Raw genomic sequence first — 20,805 nt, forward strand, 5'->3', positions numbered from 1 at the left:
TAATCTATGTAGAAAATGCCTGTCATGGAGGGGTATCTCATCAATAGTTGGAGTAACTCTGCAAATAGAAGTTAAAGGTGAACCACTTGTCAGTTGAAAATTTAGGGCAAGCTTCTTACAGTATCAAAGAAAAAGTTTAAAGCATTTGCTTTATCTTTGTCCTCGTGAACCAAGCTGCCATGCTCGTTTTGTACAGGACCAATTTTCATACCATTTTTCTCTTTCCTGGACATCTGCTTCATGATCTTCCAGAAATGGCAGGATCCCTTTACTACATTGCTTAACTGATATTTCCAATACTCTGCTTCTGTTTTCCTCATGAGTCTACTAACTTTGTTCCTCAAAAGCATATATTTCTCCCTGTCTGCTGTGCCTCCAGTTTTTTGGGAATTGCATAGCTGTTTGTACCTCTGATTCATAAGTTTGCATATAGCACCGTTTACCCATGGTAGTGACTTTCTTCGTACCCTTACTTTTCTCTGTGTTAAAAACTCTGCTCTAATGCCTTTGTACAGGGTTTGAGCTATCCAGTAATTGTCATCAATATCATCAAATATGTTACATGCATGCCAGGTTTAATAAGGCTACTGCCTCATTAAGTTAGCTGGTTTAGTACTATTTTGTGTATGTGCAGAACTCATGCCCAGTAGTATGGGGATGGTGATGATGGGGCAGAAGGAGTGAGTGAATGCATGGGTGGTGAAGACAAGGCAGAAGGAGCTTGTGAAAGGTATGGGTGGTGATGAGGGGGCAGAGAGGCTATGTGAATGTGCATTTTTGTGCTTCACATTTTCTGACTCTGTCTCTTTGCCCCTGCTTTTGCTTGACCAACTGCAGAGAGTCTCTCTGTTTTCCATAGGAACTCAGTACCAACCTTAAACATTAAAAACATAGTCATTGATTTTGACCAAAACAGAAAGCACATAGAAAAAAAAAAAGACAATTATTGTATGTTAAGTAGTTGGTCATTATAGTAGAAGTTACTGTCAGGTAAGACTTGAGAAATTCATTACAAAAATTATGATGGTGTGATTTTAAGTCCTAAAGTGCTACTGTGACCAAAAATGCACCTTTTCTTTTCTCCTCAGAGGTTGAAAGTACTTACCTTAAGTAACAAATTTGCCAAATCTTAAGGCAAAACTTCATTTAGAAGTAATATTATTTTCCCTGTAGATTCTTGAACTAAACGGCCACCATTCTTTGAACTACAGAACTCTGTGCGAAGAAGAAGAAACTGGGTTGAGAATGGAAGTGACGTCAATGACTCAACAAACGTGGCTAATTTGGTATGTAGAGAGAGAGTTGTTTCTCTGGTTCCGCAGGAAAGAAGGAATAAAATTCGAAAGAACTGTTCCCCAGCTTTCTTTTGTGTATTTCTGGTAAAGGCATGCCTTCGTGACGTTGTCGAAGTGAGTCGATGATGTCACAACTAAAACTGCTGTAGTTTTTTTCGCAGGCTCTCCAGTGTGTTATTTGAGCAATGGTGGAAGAATTTTTAATGTCTTTGCAGTGCTGTTTTCAAGGAATAACAGTGAAATTTGTGAAATTTGAGAAACTTAATCTTATTCTTATAGTTTAGGGTCTCAATGTTAAGTTAACACCAGAAAATTGGGAAAATAAGGTGCAAAAATTTCGTCGTAGTAGCACTTTAAGGTGTAGAAAAAAGCTGAATTTTAGCTTAGTTTGGTTAACGAGATATTTGTCCATGAGTAGACTAGACATCTTTATTTATACAGGATAGCCCCTTCAGTGTAGTAAACACTGGTATCAATGGGGGTCCTGTTACCCACCCATCCCATACCCACCCATGTGCATCAGGTCATTGCTGGAAGTGGCAAAATATTATACTTAAGTCTGAGTTATGTCTAGATATAAGTATTTAATGTTATATATCTGACCTCAAGTTCCCCAAACATGGTCTTGCCCTGTGTTTCTTGGGGCAGGCTAATGGTTCCCATTGGAGCATTCAAGAACTTTGATTTTAACAATACATGAGAGAACATACCTAAAAGAAAATTATTTAGTATGATTTAGTTTTTAAGTAATGGAAATTAAATTACAGACAGCAAGTGAAAGACCATTGCTCTTCACTGGGCTTAATTTTAATCAGTTGTTTAGTACATTACAGTTATTGATTTAAAAACCGCTACATGTTAATTAAAAATTAAAAAAATGGAATAAATGAGATTGACCATAATTTGTTTTCATGCAGCACCAGGTTAATTAAACGAGGACAGTGATTTGTTTCAGACTCCAATCAAGCAGTCTGGTCCAATAAACTAAGCAAGCAATCCAACTAGTTTACGCAAATTGTATAATTTATTCCAGTATATTTTTATTCGATCTAGAGAAAGGAATGAAATGGGTTTGTATCATCACCACACTACGTCAGTTACTAAACAACGTTAAAGACAAAGACGAACCGAGGAACAGACAGGGAACGATTTATAAGATCAATTGTTCCAACTGCCAAGCCTCCTACATTGGTGAGACTGGCAGAAACCTCACAACAAGACTGACTGAACACAGACGGGCGACGAGGAAAGGTGATGTCAGCAATCACATTGCTGAACACCATCGACTTACCAACCACAACATTGACTGGGACTCTGCACAATGCCTAACCTACAGCACTGACTATTTTTAATGACTGACTCTGGAAAGCTGGTTTACTAACTTAGAACAGACTCCCCTAAACAGATGTCAACAACTACCCGCTCCATACAAACAACTCATTTACGACATAAACATCACAAATGATCGAGACAGAACGATCTCACTTTACCGACAGATCGAAACAGACCAATCACGACTGACTTACGTCACCTGAGTCTTACAGCCAATAACATCACAGCAAAACCAACCGATCATTTCACACGAACTGGAATAAGAACATTCTACTGACAACAATTATTCACTTGACTCTGATGATGACTTCCGCACAGGTTGTCGAAGCGTCAGTCATTACCACTGACAACAGTCCTTCTCAGGACGATCAGACTACACCTTCATATATTTTGAACTGCGGTATTAGATACGTATAAGATATGCATAAATAGCGCTCTCTACTGCGAGGATCGTGCATCATACGTATCTATTAACAATTTGACAAAAGAAAAATACAAAAATTGTCGCTTCCCGGAAATAGCATTGGCTAGTTGAGGTGGGAAGCGACAGGAGAGAATAGATATGATGCACGATCCTCGCAGTAGATAGCGCTATTGAAGCAATAGCAAAAATCAGACCTGCAAAAAATCAGGCCTGTACAGGACTTGAACCACTGACCTCTGCGATACTAGTGCAGCGCTCTACCATTTGAGGTAGCAAGCCAACTGGGAGCAGGCCATTAAGTTGATTGGTAATAAACCTGTGAGAGTGATGAGATACAAGGAAGTATATGAAGTTCATATATTTTGTACTGCGGTGTTAGATACATATGATGCACGATCCTCACAGTAGATAGATAGTATCCCTTTCCATCCAATATTTCCTTGTCTTTGGTTTTGTTTTCCCTAGGATGGGACTCTCTTGTGGGTTTTCCCACAAGGGGTGATGTGTATTTTGACAAGATCTTCACAAATCGGCCAGATTTATTTGCAAATTCCACTCCATACTTTGTGTCTATAAAAACAGATCACACAGCGGTCATCTTACCAGCAGGAACGAAATTAAAGCCGATCCGATCAGAGAAAACGTTTGCATTAGGGATTGTAGAAGACATCGTAAGGAGGGATTGTACTTAAAACTAGGATGTGAGAATTGTGACAGTGTCTTAAACTTCAACGATGTCGAGGAGGCAGTGAACAATTTAGAAGCAAAAATTAAACATCACATGGATGAATATATGCTGTTACGGTCGGTGCGCATTTCATCGCAAGATCTGGTGTGGATAACACCCTTAGTAAAATCGTTAATGAGGGTAAGGTGAAGAATAGCTCAAAGCAATAAAGACCGGTTGGCTGAGGTTAACAATTATAAGTGAATTGATTAGTAAGAACAGAAGAACACTCGCAAAGGCACCTGGCAGATCCAGAGAATGGTGGAAGCACCTAGATAACTTGTCCCAGCGACGCAGCATTTCTGCTAATCTTACATTGGACACTAAGTCACTGTAGGAGCTAAACGACTACTTCGCGGATTTGTGCACTGATAATGCATGTATGAAGCCTGTACCAGCTATTGTGGATAAGAGCTTAGAAGCCCCTCAAATATCAGAAAGACACGTGTAGAATTGCTTACAACATCTGAAGAAAACCACTATGGGACCAGATCTCATTCCCTTTTGGATTTGCAGGGATCACGTTGAGATCTTTACAAGTGTCATTCATAAGATCTGGAATGTTTCCTTGAAAACTGGCAAGTGGCACTCCTTGTGGAAAAGGGCCCATGTGACCCCCCTCCCTAAGGTTAACATCCCTAGGGGCAAGCAAGATTTCAGAGGAATTAAGATCACACCTGTAATTGCACGTGCGTTCGAGAAATCTGTGTATAACACCCATGCATGAAACATTGTCCAACAGCATCTGAGTTCCACACAGTTTGCTTGTAAGATGGGGGGAGTTGCACTGATGCGCTCTTGAGCATGCAGCATATCATCTACAGCTATTTAGACAAGCAAGACTGCAAAGCCGTCCAAGTGTTTGCAATGAATTTTAGCAAAGCATTTGACTGTGTCAATCATGAACTCTTGTCATCTAAGCTTGGACAGTTGCCATTGAATCCCATTATTGTGAAGTGGTATTTAAGTTTTCTCAAGAAACGCCAGCAACGAGTAGTTTATAATGATTTTAAGGGACAGTGGGATGAGGTTAATATGGGTATGACACAAGGTAGTGTCCGTGGGCCATATCTTTTTAACTTGTTTATTAATGATTTGGAGTTCAATCTAGAAGGTCGCCCAGCCTTCTTTAAGTATGTTGATGACTCTACAATTATGGTCCCTTTTTGGGGAAACGGCCAGTGTCGCACTGACTTGGTGGATCAGTTTCTTAGCTGGTCCAGCCGCAATCGCATGACATGCAATCCAACAAAATGCAATAAGATTATTTTCCACAAGAAAGGTTTCAATCAGGACATCGCGCCAGTTAGGGATATACTGCAGTGTGCAGAGTTATCCATATTAGGTACCACTTTCCAACAAAATTGTAAATATAGTAGTCACGTGCGCGCAAAGGTAATTAAGGCGAAGAGGTCATTATTCATATTAGGATCTTTACGTAAGGAAGGAACGTCCCAGGAGGAAGTAGATCACCTTTTTAATGCTATAGTTTTAAGAAATTTTTCTTATGCCCTGCCAGTTTATGGTGCCTCAGACTCCGACCTTTGTATAATACAGAGTTTTTTGGACCGGTGTTTGAAAAGGAAGTTTATGTCCAAGAATATAGATATCAGGGATTTGCTAGAGAAGACGGACAAGGCACTCTACAAAAAAAGATTGAATGACCCTGAATGCCCGTTTTTTGCAATATTTACCTAAGGAAAAGAACATGAGGTACAATCTTAGAAACACTTCAGTCTCTATCCCCAGAATCCACACTGAAGGGTTTAAGAACGTTTTTAGTAATAGAATAATTTTTAAATATGACATGTAATAGTTTCCCTTGTCAGTTTATGTTGTAACTTAGGATATGTGATTTTATCTTAAGAAATAAAGATTATGTTATGTTAATGAAAGCAGCATCTATTCCCAATGATCAAAGGTATTTAACTTGGTCTTCCACAATCGACAAGAGGTGAAATGACAATGACCAAGGGACTAGAAGAGAATCCGTGGCCTTTCAAGCTCAAGAATTTGAACACTCTAGGCAGCAGTTGAAAGATTAAACTCTTTTGAAACCCCTTCAGTAACTGTTTGAAAACATCTCTCCTTCCCACGATGTTCTTGATACTTATTTTTTTTTCAGATTTTAATTAGCTAACCGAAAACACATCTAAGCTTTCTCTAAGCACTTGCTGGAGGTCGTCCACAAACTTGACGTTCTCTGCAACCTTGGCCATAACGTGAAAGACTTTACAGCTGACAAAGCTACGGTTAGATTTTGTCGCGCAAAGAAAGCTACGTAAGCATAAGTGCCAGTTGCTCGAGATACCTGCGTGGCCTGTGCGACGAAATAACTGCACGAGATTGGCAAAGTTTCAGTTACAGCAAAATGTACGAAAAATCTAGACAGATTTAAGCTTGCATCTCGTTTAACGTTTAAAGCGACATATCAATGCCTGCAATCATCGTGTTTTATACGAACCTCGCAAACTTTTAAACACGTTCTCTTGTGATACCTACGAAAGTATTCAGTATAATTTCTAGGGAGATTTTTGCAGACAATCTGATCGATTTCTCTTACATTGTGTGCTTAGACTGAAACTTTGCAACCAGGGCAAAGCTTTGTCGCACGGCCCAAACAAACATAACAAGCAACAGAGCTTCTTGTTATATGTCCGTGTTAAAACACACAAAAGGACTCCAAAGTATACTTCACTGTGATTGGGCAGAAAAACACAAAGATTTTCGGGTACCAATCAGATGCCAGAACAACTGCGACCGTTTGGAACTAGTCTTGTGAGACAATGTCCACAGGAGCTCTTATGCCCTTAACTTGAAATCGACTCACAGCCCCTGGGTCTCTGAGGATGGACAGCTACAAGCTCAAACTTTACGACGAGGGAGCAGTCCTTTCGCTGGACAGGACTATTCAAATACTGACACCAAAGGAAGGTACAAAACACGAATTGCAAGAGTCAAAAACCGCCGAGATCGAGAGTATCACAAAACAAGAGATAGCTCCTTATGGCAGAAACGGCACTTATAAGGGAAACGAGCAAGATTCTAAGAAGGTACCCTTCCAGTCACGTGGCAAAAATTGGAAATACTGCAACTGCCACCACCCTCCAGGTAGGAGGAATTGTCCAGCTGCAACGAGATGCATTAAGTGCAACAAAATTGGACATTTTCCTGAAATATGCAGGAGTACACCTGTTAACTTGGTTAGTCAAGTTTCAGAAACTGAGGGTGATATTTGCCCCACATTTGTTGGAGGAGTTACGACGCTCAGTTCAACTTCCTTACCTCCAACACCCACCATAGAACCAGCCAGTATTCATCAAACCTCCACCTCTGACTCTGGTTGGTACATATGTCAAGCTTAAGGTTAAAGATCAGGAGCTAACATGGTGTATTGAAACTGGTGCTCAAGTATCTGTAATGCCAGAGTCCCTTTACAAGGAATCGTATGGGCCATTATCACAAGCAGACAGAGAGGTTGTTGGAGCAGGAGATGTTCCCCTTAGGACGCTTGGATTTGTGATTTGACTCTTTTCTCGCACAAAACCAGAATCCAGGAAAGAGTATACATTGTCAAAGGGGCATCCAAACTGCCTCTCGGAATACCCGCAATCTGCAGCTTTGGCCTTATTCATGAAATACCAGGAACCAACAGAGCCAATTCAGTTGAGCATACACGGTCTCCTGATTTTCCACCTCTACTGGATGTAAAGGAGAACATTGAGAAGCAGTACCCGATGCTCTTTCAGGGCCTAGGCAAACTGGAAGGTGAGTATACTATTCGTCTGAAGGATGGGGTCACACCATTTTGTCTGACTTCTCGAAGGCGGGTTCCGTGACCCCTCATGAAGAAAGTAGAGCTTGAACTATAACGCATGCCGCAACTTGACGTCATAAAACTGGTAGACGCGCCGACTGACAGGTGTTCACCCATCGTGGTAGTGCTGAAGGCAAATGGGGATGTTTGGCATGTGTAGAATTTACAAGAAACGTCTGCCCTTCTGAATATCATCAGCCCCGGAATATTTCCAAAAGAGGATGGATCAAGAGCTTTCAGGAATAGAGGGGGTGAAGTGTCGTATGGACAGTATTCTAATCATGGGAAAAGACGAAGCCCAACATGATGAGTGGCTCAGAAAAGTTCTTGATAGGCTGGTAGAGAGAGGACTTATGATCAACCGCAAGAAGTGTTTATTCTCCCAAAGCAGGCTGCAATACTTAGGCCACATCCTCGACAGTCAGGGGGTGAGGAAAGATCCCTCAAAGGTCAAAGCCATTGTGGACATGAAAGAACCCAAGGATATTGGAGACCTGAGAAGATTCTTAGGATTAGTCAATCGTCTTATGAAACTTAGCCCAAATTTGGCAGAGAAAACGAAGCCCCTTAGAGACTTGCTTAAGAAGGAAAATGCTTGGGTATGGGGCCCAGCTCAACAAGAAGCCTTCAAATGCCTGAAGACAGAAATGGCTTCGGAGACTGTACTCGCTCTGTATGACCCAGAAAAGGAAACAACTGTTTCGTGAGATGGAAGCAGTTTTGGACTTGGCACAGTCCTTATGCAAAAGCAACCATCTGGTGAACTGAAGCCAGTTGTCTACACTAGTAGGTCCATGACCATAACTGAATGTCGCTATGCCCAAATCGAAAAAGAGGCTTTGGCTATCACGTGGGCACTAGAACACTGGGCAGACTTTTTGGTCGGAATGAAATTTAAAGTACAAACTGATGACAAGCCGTTAATTCCACTGTTTTCCACGAAGCTTATCGATGAGCTCCCAGTACGCATTCAACGTTTTCGAATGAGACTCGTGAGATTCGATTTTACGATTGAACACGTTCCTGGTAAGTCCCTGTATACAGCCGACTCACTGTCCAGATCTCGGGTCAACGAAGCCCATGCATCCAAGTCATGGAATGACTTACACGATGAAGTAGAGTGCTACGTAAATGCAGTACTTGTCATGTTACCAGCATCGAATCAGCAACCAGATGAGATCTGCCGTGAACTGAACAGTGATGATACCCTCAAACTTGTGATGCAGTATGTACAGAATGGGTGGCCAGACAAGAAACGCCACATTTTTAGGCTTGTGGCACAGTATTTGAGTGAAATTGCAAACCTCCATAATGGGTTCTTGGTGCTAGCAATCTACACTCTAATTCATTTAATTAAAAAACTGTTAGCTTATTTGGAAACACCATACCATCAGCTACAGTACAAGGCAGAACTCTGTATTTACTTAGTGCTTATAGCATGTTGTGCATACCCATTCAATGTCATCAACACTCAAGAGGTATATCTCAACAGAGGTATATCTCAACATCAGGATTGGACTGCCTTAGCTTATCAGTGTGAAGTACACTAGGTTTATACCATAACTGATCACGGCAGGTACAAATGTACAGTGGTCCTTGAGACACTATTTCATGAAACTTGCAAATTAACGATTCAATATTTTCATGTGCACCACACATGTCTCTTTATTTTTTCATATAGGCATTATTTTAAGCCTTTTCCTTATCAAATTGCGTTGATGCTCTATAATTTTTCATGTATTCATTATTTTTTTAGCTTTTTGTTTATTCCCTCTAAACTAAGGCCAGATATACTGACATGCCTAAATGATGGACACCAAGGCATAACTAAGACACACGCAAATGCTGCCTCGTCAGTCTGTTGGCCGGGGATCTTTAACAACATATGCAAGGTTGTGAGTAGCTGTGCTATTTGCGAGAAGTACCAAAGGGAATGCATAGAGCCAATGAAAGGCACTGCGTTTCCTAATCGACCATGGAGTAGAGTTGACGTGGACTTCGGACAAGGCCAATCTCATTGCCGTAGATTATTTCTCTAGAGATGTATAGGTCTGCTTGGTGTCCAAAAGCGTGGACACTTGCCAGACCATCTTATAATTAAAAAAGATCCACAGCAGACATGGGATTCGGAGATCATCTTCACTGATAATGGTCCTCAGTTTAATTCACGCGAGTTTACAACCTTCTCTAATGACTGGCACTTTGAGCACATCACTTCTTCTCCAAAATATCCCCAGTCTAATGGAGGGGTCGAACGTGCCTTGCAAACCATGAAGATGATCATGAATAAGAGTAGCGACGAATACTTGGCTCTACTGACTTACAGAGATACTCCATTACACTATGGCTACTCACCAGCCCAACTCAGTATGGGCCGAAAGTTATGCACAATAATTCCTTGTCACCCCGATGAGCTGCTGCCCCAGACCCCTAACTATGACCAGGTCAAGAAGAAATAGAGAGTATAACGAACCAAAATGAAGTCCTACTACGACCACAGAAATAGAGTCATTGAAGGAGAGGAACTGTCACCTGGCGATTGTGTGTGGATCCCAGACATGAAAGTTGAGGGAACTGTGATCAAGCCACATAACGTCCAAGATCTGTAGTTATTTAGACCTCAAATGGCAAAGTGCGAAGAAAGAGGAGAATGACTTGAAGAGCACCCAAGGATACTCCTTGTTCCTCACTTACCCTTACAAGCTGCAACAGCCACTGAACCAATTATGAGACATGGCCTAGTAACAGACCTTCCTACTAACTTTGCTGCGATTCAAGACAGCCCAGTACCAGACTTTCCTGACATACCCGATGCGATCAGAGGAGCATCCCCACATTTGCCTACCCTGCCTAGGAACCAGAGAGTAGAGTACAAGTCCTCACAGATGGAAGCATGGTCGAATGGTCTCAGGCCTAGAGGAGTTATTAAAAGACCACAGAGATACGTGAAAGAATGCTAGAAACTGTTCTTAAGAACTCTTAGGACTGTTTAAATGTATTCGAGTTTAAAAGTAAAGGAGATGTAGTAACATGAAGTACTGTAAAGGCCGCTGACCGGCAAGCAGCAGAGAAGAACCTGAGAGGATTTATTAAAAGCTTGTGTTCTCACTGATCTGTGAAGTATTCGAGAGTTCTTGTACCAAACATAACAGGAAGGGAAATAGCTGGATCGCAATTATTAAACTTGGATGTTTTTGAAAGGACACAAGCACATGTAAACAAAGTCAAGAAACGCAATATGAACAAACTCCCTTGCTTTCCTGCTGCCCATTTTCAGTGACAACATTATTTTGCCTTCAAACGCTTTATTGCTGTATACTCATTGCTGCCGTCAGAAATAAAAAAGATCTCGGACAAAAGTAATGTTCAATGTTATAGTCGAGAATGTCAAGTGATAATCATGTTGTGCGAAGACGAGAAAATTTCAGCGGCTTGACACAATGATCACTGAATCATACAGTAGGAAGGATATTTGCGATGCATGAATATATCGTAAACAATGCTATGCAAATTTAGTATCTTAGATTGATTCATATCTTGCGAGCCGTGTCCAGGACTTTAATTATTCTTGTTAATATACATTATTTTTAGGCATTTTGATGCCTAAATTAAGGGGAAAATCCCCGCTTAAGTAAATCCTAGACTTTCAAAAAAGTCGTTAGCCGGATTTCATATGGCGACCTCTTGTGACTTTGTCGCTCGCGCCAAAAAAGCCAGGTCACTCCGCTCGCCAAGAAGTCGACTTGTCTGGGAAATGATCTGAAGTGCCCTGTTTATGCTTCCGAGTGTACTTTAAAAGCAATATAAATTAATTATTCAAATCGCTAAAAAAATTGGACCTGTTTGGTCGTCCAAGGAGTGATTTGAGCCTAACGAATTTTTAGGGCTGTTTTTCGCCTTTCCTGAAAATAACAGCCCACAATAAGGACGAGCTATTCCCTTAGCCGAAATGTTTAGCGGTCCTTTCAATTTTTTCCTGAAAGCGTTATCTTGGTGGGGACGTTTTGGAATTTTGTAGGGTGACATAGCATGTGTAGAAAATTATACAAATTCAAAAATGGGTTTCACAAATTTTCCTATTTTCATTTCTTTTTGTTTGTTGTTTACAAAACTGACGTTCTTACGGATACAACTAATGCTCTAACGCTCAGATGTTAACAGCTAACAGAAACTAACGGCTTTCATCCATTTAAGGGAAGGTATGATTTTTTCTAATGCCTCACCTAGCCGTTCTAATGGATACAACTAACGCTCTGATGTTCTGATGCTAACGGCTAATGGCTAACGGCTAAACTTTTAGATCTAACGCTGTGATGTTTAAAGCTCATGGTTCTGTTAACACTTCTAACGTTTCTGTGAAAAGTTTCTAACAGGTGACTGACGGAGGACTAACGGTTTTGTCCGTCTAACGGATAAGTGTTGAAGTACGTTTTCCTGTGTACGGTCACATATTTAGAGAGAAAATTACTCCCTAAATTGTACCATGCACACAAGTTCCAATAATTACTACAATTAGTAACTGATTAATAACAAATGTTGAATGAACTACTATTAATAATACTGTTTTTGAGGCGTTTAAGTGTTTTTGCGTCAGCCAAAAATAGTTTGTTGTGTGTGAATCATGCAACCAAACAAAATAGAGATTTCCTGCCTTATTATGTCAAATTTAACAAATTCTTGAATAAAGCTATGATCTCTCAACATATGATCATCCTTTGCAATTTTTACCCTGATTACCCCACAGACATGACAGACACTTTTCCAAATTCCTTAGCTGACTTTTCCCTGATGAAGAGTATACACTTCAAATTCAAAGACAAAAAAGATACAAAATCACAGCCATCGTTTCTACTCGTTTATTAATTAATATGGATAGGTTTTCAACAAATTTCCCTCCTTCATTAAAGGAAAAAATTAATATTATTGAGATCACAACTTTTCCCAAATGTGTCTTCCAGTCATCAATAATAGTAAATCGGCGTGCGAAATTATTTCATTTTTTCCTGACTTGAAATAAAATAACTCACCATCTTCTTCCTTGGGCAGGACGCCTCTTCCAATAAAGGTGGCTTTGAAAGAGATGTTGACAGTATTTCTGAAATGTGAAATGTTAAATTCCAGTCTACATTGCATGATGAAGACAAGACAAGTATTGTTTTCCTGCCTTAACTATATCAAGTCACATTTTTTGGTGTACTAACACTTTGTTGTCAGATTACAAACTTTATCAAACCCTTAATGTTAAGGATTATTATGACATATTAAATGTAAGTGATATGTTGATTTTTATTACCTTATGTTGCTAACTGAAGCTGGGGGTACATTTTTTGGTGTTTGCAACTCCTTTTCGACAGCTGCAGTCAACTCCTTGGTCTGTTTACTCAAATAACAAACATTACCTAGAATTAGTCTAGTAAGCATTAAATTGACTCCAATTACTGTTAGACTCTTGTATTTCATAAGTCACTGGGATCTTGCATGACCTACAGAAATAAATTTTCACGCATGTATCTTGCCAATTTGGCACAAATAATTGTGGCGGTTGACAAGGGACATACTCAGAGCAGTTTTCACATGATGCAGTTGACCCTTCCACTGTGGGCAAAATTGAACCACCTAAAGATGGACTCAAGAGGAATTATGTTTTAAAAGTAATAAACCCTAGCTGGAATTTACCAGTATGAAAAGGAAACAGGTGAATACATGAAAGAGTATATCTTTTAACTATGAAGAAAGACAGGTATACAGACATAACTTTCACAGCTGCTTATACATTTGCATAATGACCCTAATTTACTGTGGTCTACTGTGATGATCGATCTTGTCCTCATGAAATAGAAAGTTGACAGGACACATCTCATAAAATAACTTACCAACTGATTGAATCCACTTTTCTAGTGAAATTTTGCTCCATGTTTGTCCCATATGCCTGCTCTGTGGGAGGCCTTCTTCAGCATAAAATAACATATGCATTTGAGGTAAACATGTTCTTACCTTCATATAGGAAATTTTACTGGTAGTGTAACACTAGCAAGTGCCTTTGTGATTATATTCTCCTGATTGTCAAATTTAAATTTGAATGATCAAAACAATTAATTAAAATATGTCCCAAGTAACATTTGCACAAAGCGGATTCTTACTACAGGCTAATTTATTTTAATTATTTTATCATAGTATTTTAGTGATGTACTATATTGTAAATCAATTCTTCTTTTTTAGTTTCCATTAAATTTTTTCCTTTGGGTTGTACGTCTAATTTCCTACTAAGAAAAATATTGGACCTGCCTCAATGACAGTAAGAATATAAATTGAAGGGCAAAATAGCCCCCACCCAAAAAAAAAAGATTGTGGTAGGTTTACTTTTCAATTACACAAACAAATTAAATATGGCATGTAAAATGCCAATCTGTCTGTTCCCTAGTGTTGTTCGTGTGAAACTTCCTTACTTTACAAAATTCCTACCTTAAAATATTTTTGAGCGGCTGTGAGGACTTTTCCAGTGGGCGCCAATAACTCTTCGGCAGTAAAGCTCTTTGCTGCTGGTTTTTCTTCTGATGGTTGCAATTGGGCGGGTGAAACCCAGATGGATGCGCCCTGTCCCACTTCCCTTTCTTGGGTTGGGATCATATTCACTTGAGAAATCAGCATTTGCTGCTTTTCCTTGTCCAAAGGGCTAAACAAAGCCATAAAATTTATGGACTCCATTAGACATGGCGCACTAGCTAGCTCTTGCACGACTAAATTGACATGAATAAGAAAAAAGCGCGAGCTAAACTTTGGGGCCACCACTTTCCCGTCTAAAATGTTGCAATAGATGCGAGCCAATGACAGTCAAGAAGTATGATGACATCATATTCAAGTGAGCAGAAAACACTGCAAAAACTAAGTTCTTATTTTAAGTGAAAAAATGAACTTGCATTGAGAGCAATGGCACCTTATAGTTAGGTCCCTCAGGTAAGGGAGTCATTCTCTCAAGCTAAGGGCCTTATCTGATTTTGGACACTCAAAATAAGATGCACAATACACCAAGTATAAGGTCGATAGGAACCTCGATTTAAGGGAGTTCAAACTTATATTGATGTCTTGATGGTTCTTGTTATAAAAACAGATAAGGTCAGTTTAAGGGCACACCAAGAGTCCTTAAATCCCATATTAAGCTCTATATATTCCTTATTACAAGGGCATCAAAGTAAGGCAATTTTCCCTTATATTGGTCTTAAATAAGGAGTTTCCTCTTTAAACATTTCGTGTTTGAGGCACACAGTCATCAAAGTAAGTGACTTATCACTAAGTGAAGGTGCAGTAAAGGTTATCACTGTAAGGGTACTATTGTAGTCAAACGTCCAACATGCTATGTGTCGTTTAATCGATTTCACGAAATGTATGATATAAGCGAAAAGCGATGTGAAGTGAGCGGTAGAAACGTTGTATGACAAGGACAGCTAGGAACATGAAAATCAAAAACGGAGAAAACGGAGAAGATGGTACGCAAACTGGAATGAAATGTAGTGATGGAAAAACACAAGTCCACTAAAAAAAAAACGCATGCAAAAGGGTCTTAACGAGACGAAATTATGCGAAAACACGTAAGAGAATATTGATTATGTAAAAGCCAAAAAACACAGAATGCAATAATGATAGAAAAAATGTGCGTACAAACAAGAAAAGAAACAGAAGAAACAAATACAGCCATGCGGCGGTAATTGTGAAGAAGAGCTCCCCAAAAAACCTGTCGGCCGACAGTTGGTCGTCTGTTGGCCGACAGTTGGTCGTCTGTCGGCCGACAGTTGGTCGTCTGTCGGCCGACAGGTTTTGCCTGAAATATAGGCTACCTGTCGGCCGCCAGTCGGCCGACAGTCGGCCGACTGTTGGTAATGTGTCGGTAACCTGTCGGTACCTTGTCGGTAGCTTGTCCGTGAAACGATCACACAATGTTAGGGATTCTAAGTTTGCCGTTACAAAAGCATACGGGTTTAAATTATTAATTTTTTAATTTGCGTTTGTCGCAGAGTGGCAAAACGAGGTATCGTGGTCGTTTTAGATCAAGAGTTTTTGGTCTGGTTTACCAGAAACGTTGAGTGATCCGATATTTCACTCGTAGAATCGTGCCTCGCTTGATACAACATCCAACATGTTTAATACGTTGACAATTGACTTTTGGAAATAGCAATTCATCCCAAACCTGCAAGATAGATTACGATGCTAGCAACAAATACATACATACATACTTAACATACCATAAGAGGCCGCGTTGCATTGTTGGGCGATTGGAACGAAAGTGTTTGTATTGATACGTAGCTTATGGTTTTCAGAGTTTTTGGCCGAGTTTTCGATTAAATTATCTTCCTATGCGATTCTTAGATTGTCTGGTGTGTTGTAAATTACGCAAGTGATATATCCTATACGCATCTGATAACATTTTGGAAGAAACGTTTCTTTACATACTACCAACTTTGCCGTCGATCGGTAAGTAGGTGAAGTCTGTCGAGTCATACATCACCATTACGGATTGTTATGTCACGTTAACTGTTCGTTTTTTACACAATTTTTCTTTTTTCTTAACCTGTCGGTAGACTGTCGGCCGCCTGTCGGTCAACTGTCGGCCGACAGTCGGCCGACTGTCGGCCGACAGGTTTTTTGGGGAGCTCTTCTTCACAATTACCCATGCGGCAGTAATATCTGGCTCCCCTAAGAGTTTGCTAAAACTCTTAAGATCTCAGTTCTTTAACATTGAAGTTCATAACAGTTTTCTACTCTTAATGGCTCCTCTGGCTGGGATTTCCCTGGACTTCATTCTCCAGTATCAGGATGAGTTTGTCAATTGGGCGATCTAGGGTTGTTGTTGCCATGGTAACTCTGACAGATCTGACTTGTCCACTTGAATCTGGATGTATGTGGACAATGCGGGCCATGTTCCAGTTGTTTCTTGGGACTCGATCATCCACGATCAGCACCAGGTCTCCCTTCTCAAAGTTCCTTTGGGTACAGTTCCATTTTACTTTCTGTTGTAAAGTCTGGAGGTACTCTTTTCTCCATCTCTACCAAACGACATTTGAAAGATACTACACACATTTCCATCTTTTGCGGAGGTACAAACCAGCCTTCTGAAAGCTCTCTGGTGGAGGCATGACGACCTTTTACTTCATAGCCAGCATGTGATTTGGTGTGAGTGGATCCAAATCCTTGGGATCGCTTCACGGGACAGTGAGTGGGCGACTGTTGACAGTGCAGTCTACTTCAGTCAACAGGGTTCTAAAGGACTCATCGTCGAGGATGTGGCCATTCTCTCACATCAATACAGACAAAATTGACCTGACAGAGACTGTATATGGCGCTACCAGACACCACCCATGTGGGACACTGTCGGAGGATTCTGCTTCCACTGGATAATCCAATAAACATTAAAGTCTCTACAAAGGCTCCTTTGGATTGCTCCATGGTCCAGCTCATCTAGAGCTTTCCTTAGTTCTCTTTCTGCTCCTATGATTTTGGTGCCTTGGTCTGATGTGATCTCATGTACTGGCCCTCTTCTTGCTATGAATTGTCATAGGGCATTTATGAAGGAATCCGTTTCCAATGAGTTGGCCATTTCGATGAGCACCGCTCGGCTAGCTAGGCGTGTAAATAGTATTCCATAACGTTTAACATCCATCCATCCTTGCATGATGTAGAAGGGACCAAAGTAACCAACGCCACTGTTTGTGAAGGGAGGAGAGGGGGTTATTCGCTCTTCAGGAAGATTCGCCATCTTCTGTTCACCAACCATTCCACGAAGACCATAACACACTACGCACTAGGAGATGAAATTCCTCACCACGGAATTGGCATTAAGTATCCAATATTGACTTCTTAGCTGGCTCACCATAATGCCGGGCAGGTACAAAAAGCAGGTCACAGGTCACAGGTCACAGAATGTTGAACTAGTGACATTTTATTGTTCTATTGTTACACAAAAAGCGGAACGCATGTATATTATATGTTCATTTCTGACGACCGGAAATGGAACACTATAATGCAATGCGTTTACTCTATCTGGTGTATAACTCTTTAATTGTGACCTGTTAGTTGTGACCTGTGACCTGCATTTTGTACCTGCCGCCATAATGTCCCTGTCTGCATGGGCAACTTTCTTATGGGCATCACGAACTATTGAGGTCCAAGATGAAACTCTTCTTAGGGAGTACCACAGGTTGCTTAAAGACTTCTGAAACCTCTTGTGACTTGCTTAGCCTTCCGCCAACATGTACAAGTCCATCCTGGTCCAAGAAAGGATCAAGGTACTAGATTTCTTAATTTCGGACTTCATTTCTCTCGCAAACTGGTGGTCATCGTTACAACGCTGGAAAACATCAAAGGAAATGCAGACAGAAGTTGGAATGCACATTGAAGGAAGGAAGCAGTTAGCCATTACCACGCTATCGCAAATTTTGACTTTGTTGTTACCTGAACAGTCTGCCAAGAAGTTCTAGCATTCACTAAGGGGCTAACAGTTAAGATGCAAGGCACATCCAGATACAATTTGGACATATCAACAAAGTTGAAATGGTAAATTGGCCACCATAATGATTACAAAAGCTGACGTTTCGAGCGTTAGCCCTTCGTCGGAGCGAATAGAGGAATTGTGGGTTGTGTGTGCTTTTAAAGGCAGAAAATGGAGCTACGTTATTGGTGGGTGCATGGCATTGAGAATTTTCTCAATGCCATGCACCCACCAATAACGTAGCTCCATTTTCTGCCTTTAAAAGCACACACAACCCACAATTCCTCTATTCGCTCCGACGAAGGGCTAACGCTCAAAACGTCAGCTTTTGTAATCATTACGGTGGCCAATTTACCATTTCAACTTTGTTGATATATCCAAATTATTTCGTTACTCCCACCGACGCAGCCCCAAACAGTTTCTTTCGAAACTATCAGCCTACATCCAGATACATACTGGGGTTTTTTAGCGACATTAAAGATGTGGTTAAAACGTTATCTTCTATGCGCCAAATGGTAGAAGAGAATCATGCAAAATGGTTTCAAAAAGCATGCCAAATTGCCGATAAGCTGGACATGACAGTGCAAAAAACCAAGAACCTGTCAAGTACAATGCAACCGTGTGAACAACCCTGATGAAACAGTAGGAGACCACTATAGGAGAAATCTTACAATTCCCTTGGTTGACCATCTGATCAACGACTTGGAAACTCGATTTGGCAGTGGTGACCAAGAAACAGCAGTGCAGTGCCTATTTGCTGTTCCCTCAATGCTGCTGGCATCGAAAGAAACATGGAGGACATCCTTTGACTGGTTTTCTACGTTTCATGAAGATTTGTTGCCATCCCCTTTAAGCCTAGATGCCGAGATGACTTTATGGCAAAGAAAGTGGGAACGAAGAGATCCTAGTACCGTCCCAGCAACTGTAGCAGCAACTTTAAAGGAGATCGATTCAGGAGTGTATCCTAACATTACAGAGTGGTTCAAAAATTTTTCCACCCTGCCAGTCACCACATGCGAGTGCAAAAGGAACGTGTTAGCTTTGAGACGACTAAAAACATATTTACAAAGCACGATGTCACAGACAATATTGACAGGACTTGCCTTGCTGCACATTCACCACAACATGGACATTAACTTTGATGAAATGATTCGTAGGTTTGCAAGGCTCCATCCAAGAAGAATGTAACTTCCAAATATATTGTCCGATTGACTCCAGAAGCCAGGAGAGGGCACTTTAGGCAATTAAAATTGAAAAAATTTTCCAGGGGGACATGCCCCTGATCCCGCTAGATTCTTACGTGTTTAGCGCTGGGTTGTCAATACAACGGTCAGGAATTTCCCTTGATCTGCGCCTGATTGTCACCCTTTAGGTCTTTAATGACTAATCCATTCAGAACCTGAGCATTATGTAATTTGGTGCCATTGATGGTTTTCACCATCAGCTGTGTATCAGTGCCCTTCACACCCAAGCTGGATACAATATCTTGAAGAACAAAGGAGCTGGTGCTGCAGGGATCAAGCATGGTGTACGTAACTACTTCACTTTCTGCAGATCTCAGCCTGACAGGAACGATGGGCACAAAAGAAACATTTCTCTGTGCCAGTGGCATTACAGGTTGCTTCATCTGTTTGAACTCGATCGTTCAAAACATGATCTTTAAGCTGTGTAGACAGGGTATCTGCTGCTTATAGGCCATTTCATTTATGCAAACCGTGTTGTCTGGAAGTCCTGTAGGATGACGTCATTAGCACCTCTGACAGGTTCTCCTTTGTGTCCATCCGTTAGATCTGTGTCTGGGATTATAACATGCAAAGCACAACTATCTCTGTTTAAGGAATTCTTTGCTGTCTGGCAAAGATCTCATCAAGTAGGTTTGGCAGTCATCTAGGTCGCGCCCTTTGTGGCAAAGTTTACAGGTAATGGCAGGGTTACAAGAATCAATCTTGTGGTCAGCAGTTATACCAGTTGCATGATCAGAGATGTGATGCAGGGCGCGAGTACGGTCTCCGTAAGTTTTAGGCTTCCCAGGACCTTTGCCTTTGTTTGAGCGATCAGGTCGATCCCATGAGCAATCCACGCAACAAAGGGCCTCTCAGGAAAAGACGGGATCTTTAGCAATGCCTGGTTCGGTGTTTACAAAGCTTGCAAAATTATCAAATGTAGGGATCGTTCCTCTAGCAATCCTTTTGTTATTGGCTTCTCGACAACACTGGTCTTGCAGTGGAAAAGGAAGCTTTGACACCATGCTTTGCAAGTTGTGCGGATGGTCAAGTGTGGACACTGCACTCCAGCACTGACCAAGAAAGATGGAAAGTCAGTCTAACGCTAGATCATCTCCCAACTGCACGCATGGCCACTCATTGATCTTCTTATTGTATGCATTCGAAATCTTGTACAGATCTGCATACTTCTCCTTAGGGAGCTTCTTGGCTTCTATGCAGCCACTGTTTCTATACAGGTGAGGACATCCTTTGAGAAGCTCCTTCGGTTCCCCTTGGAAGTATTGCTCCAGGCATTGCAAATGGACACCATTTGCACTTACTCTAGCTTTCACTTGCGATTCAAAGCTTCTAGCAAATGTGGAATATTCCGAGGGATCGCCAGTAAATTTAGTCAGCATGAGCGACGGATGTAAACTCTGTTGTTGTTGTTCCCTCCACAATTTGGCTAGTCTTATTTGTTTCTGAAGAGCGTCACAAAACTGTATATTTGGCCATAAGTCAGTGA

The 20,805-nt window shown here is 40.9% G+C and overlaps 2 pseudogenes; one reads left to right on the plus strand and one right to left on the minus strand.

Moving 5' to 3' along the window:
• The first annotated feature begins 16,403 nt into the window (after positions 1–16,403).
• Positions 16,404–19,349, plus strand: LOC148723402 (52 kDa repressor of the inhibitor of the protein kinase-like; annotated as a pseudogene).
• A 37-nt stretch (positions 19,350–19,386) lies between these two features.
• LOC148723403 (uncharacterized) lies at positions 19,387–20,323 on the minus strand (annotated as a pseudogene).
• Between the last annotated feature and the right edge of the window lie 482 nt (positions 20,324–20,805).

The sequence above is a fragment of the Stylophora pistillata genome, chromosome 9, assembly GCF_964205215.1.
Source record: "Stylophora pistillata chromosome 9, jaStyPist1.2, whole genome shotgun sequence".
NCBI lineage: Eukaryota > Metazoa > Cnidaria > Anthozoa > Scleractinia > Pocilloporidae > Stylophora > Stylophora pistillata.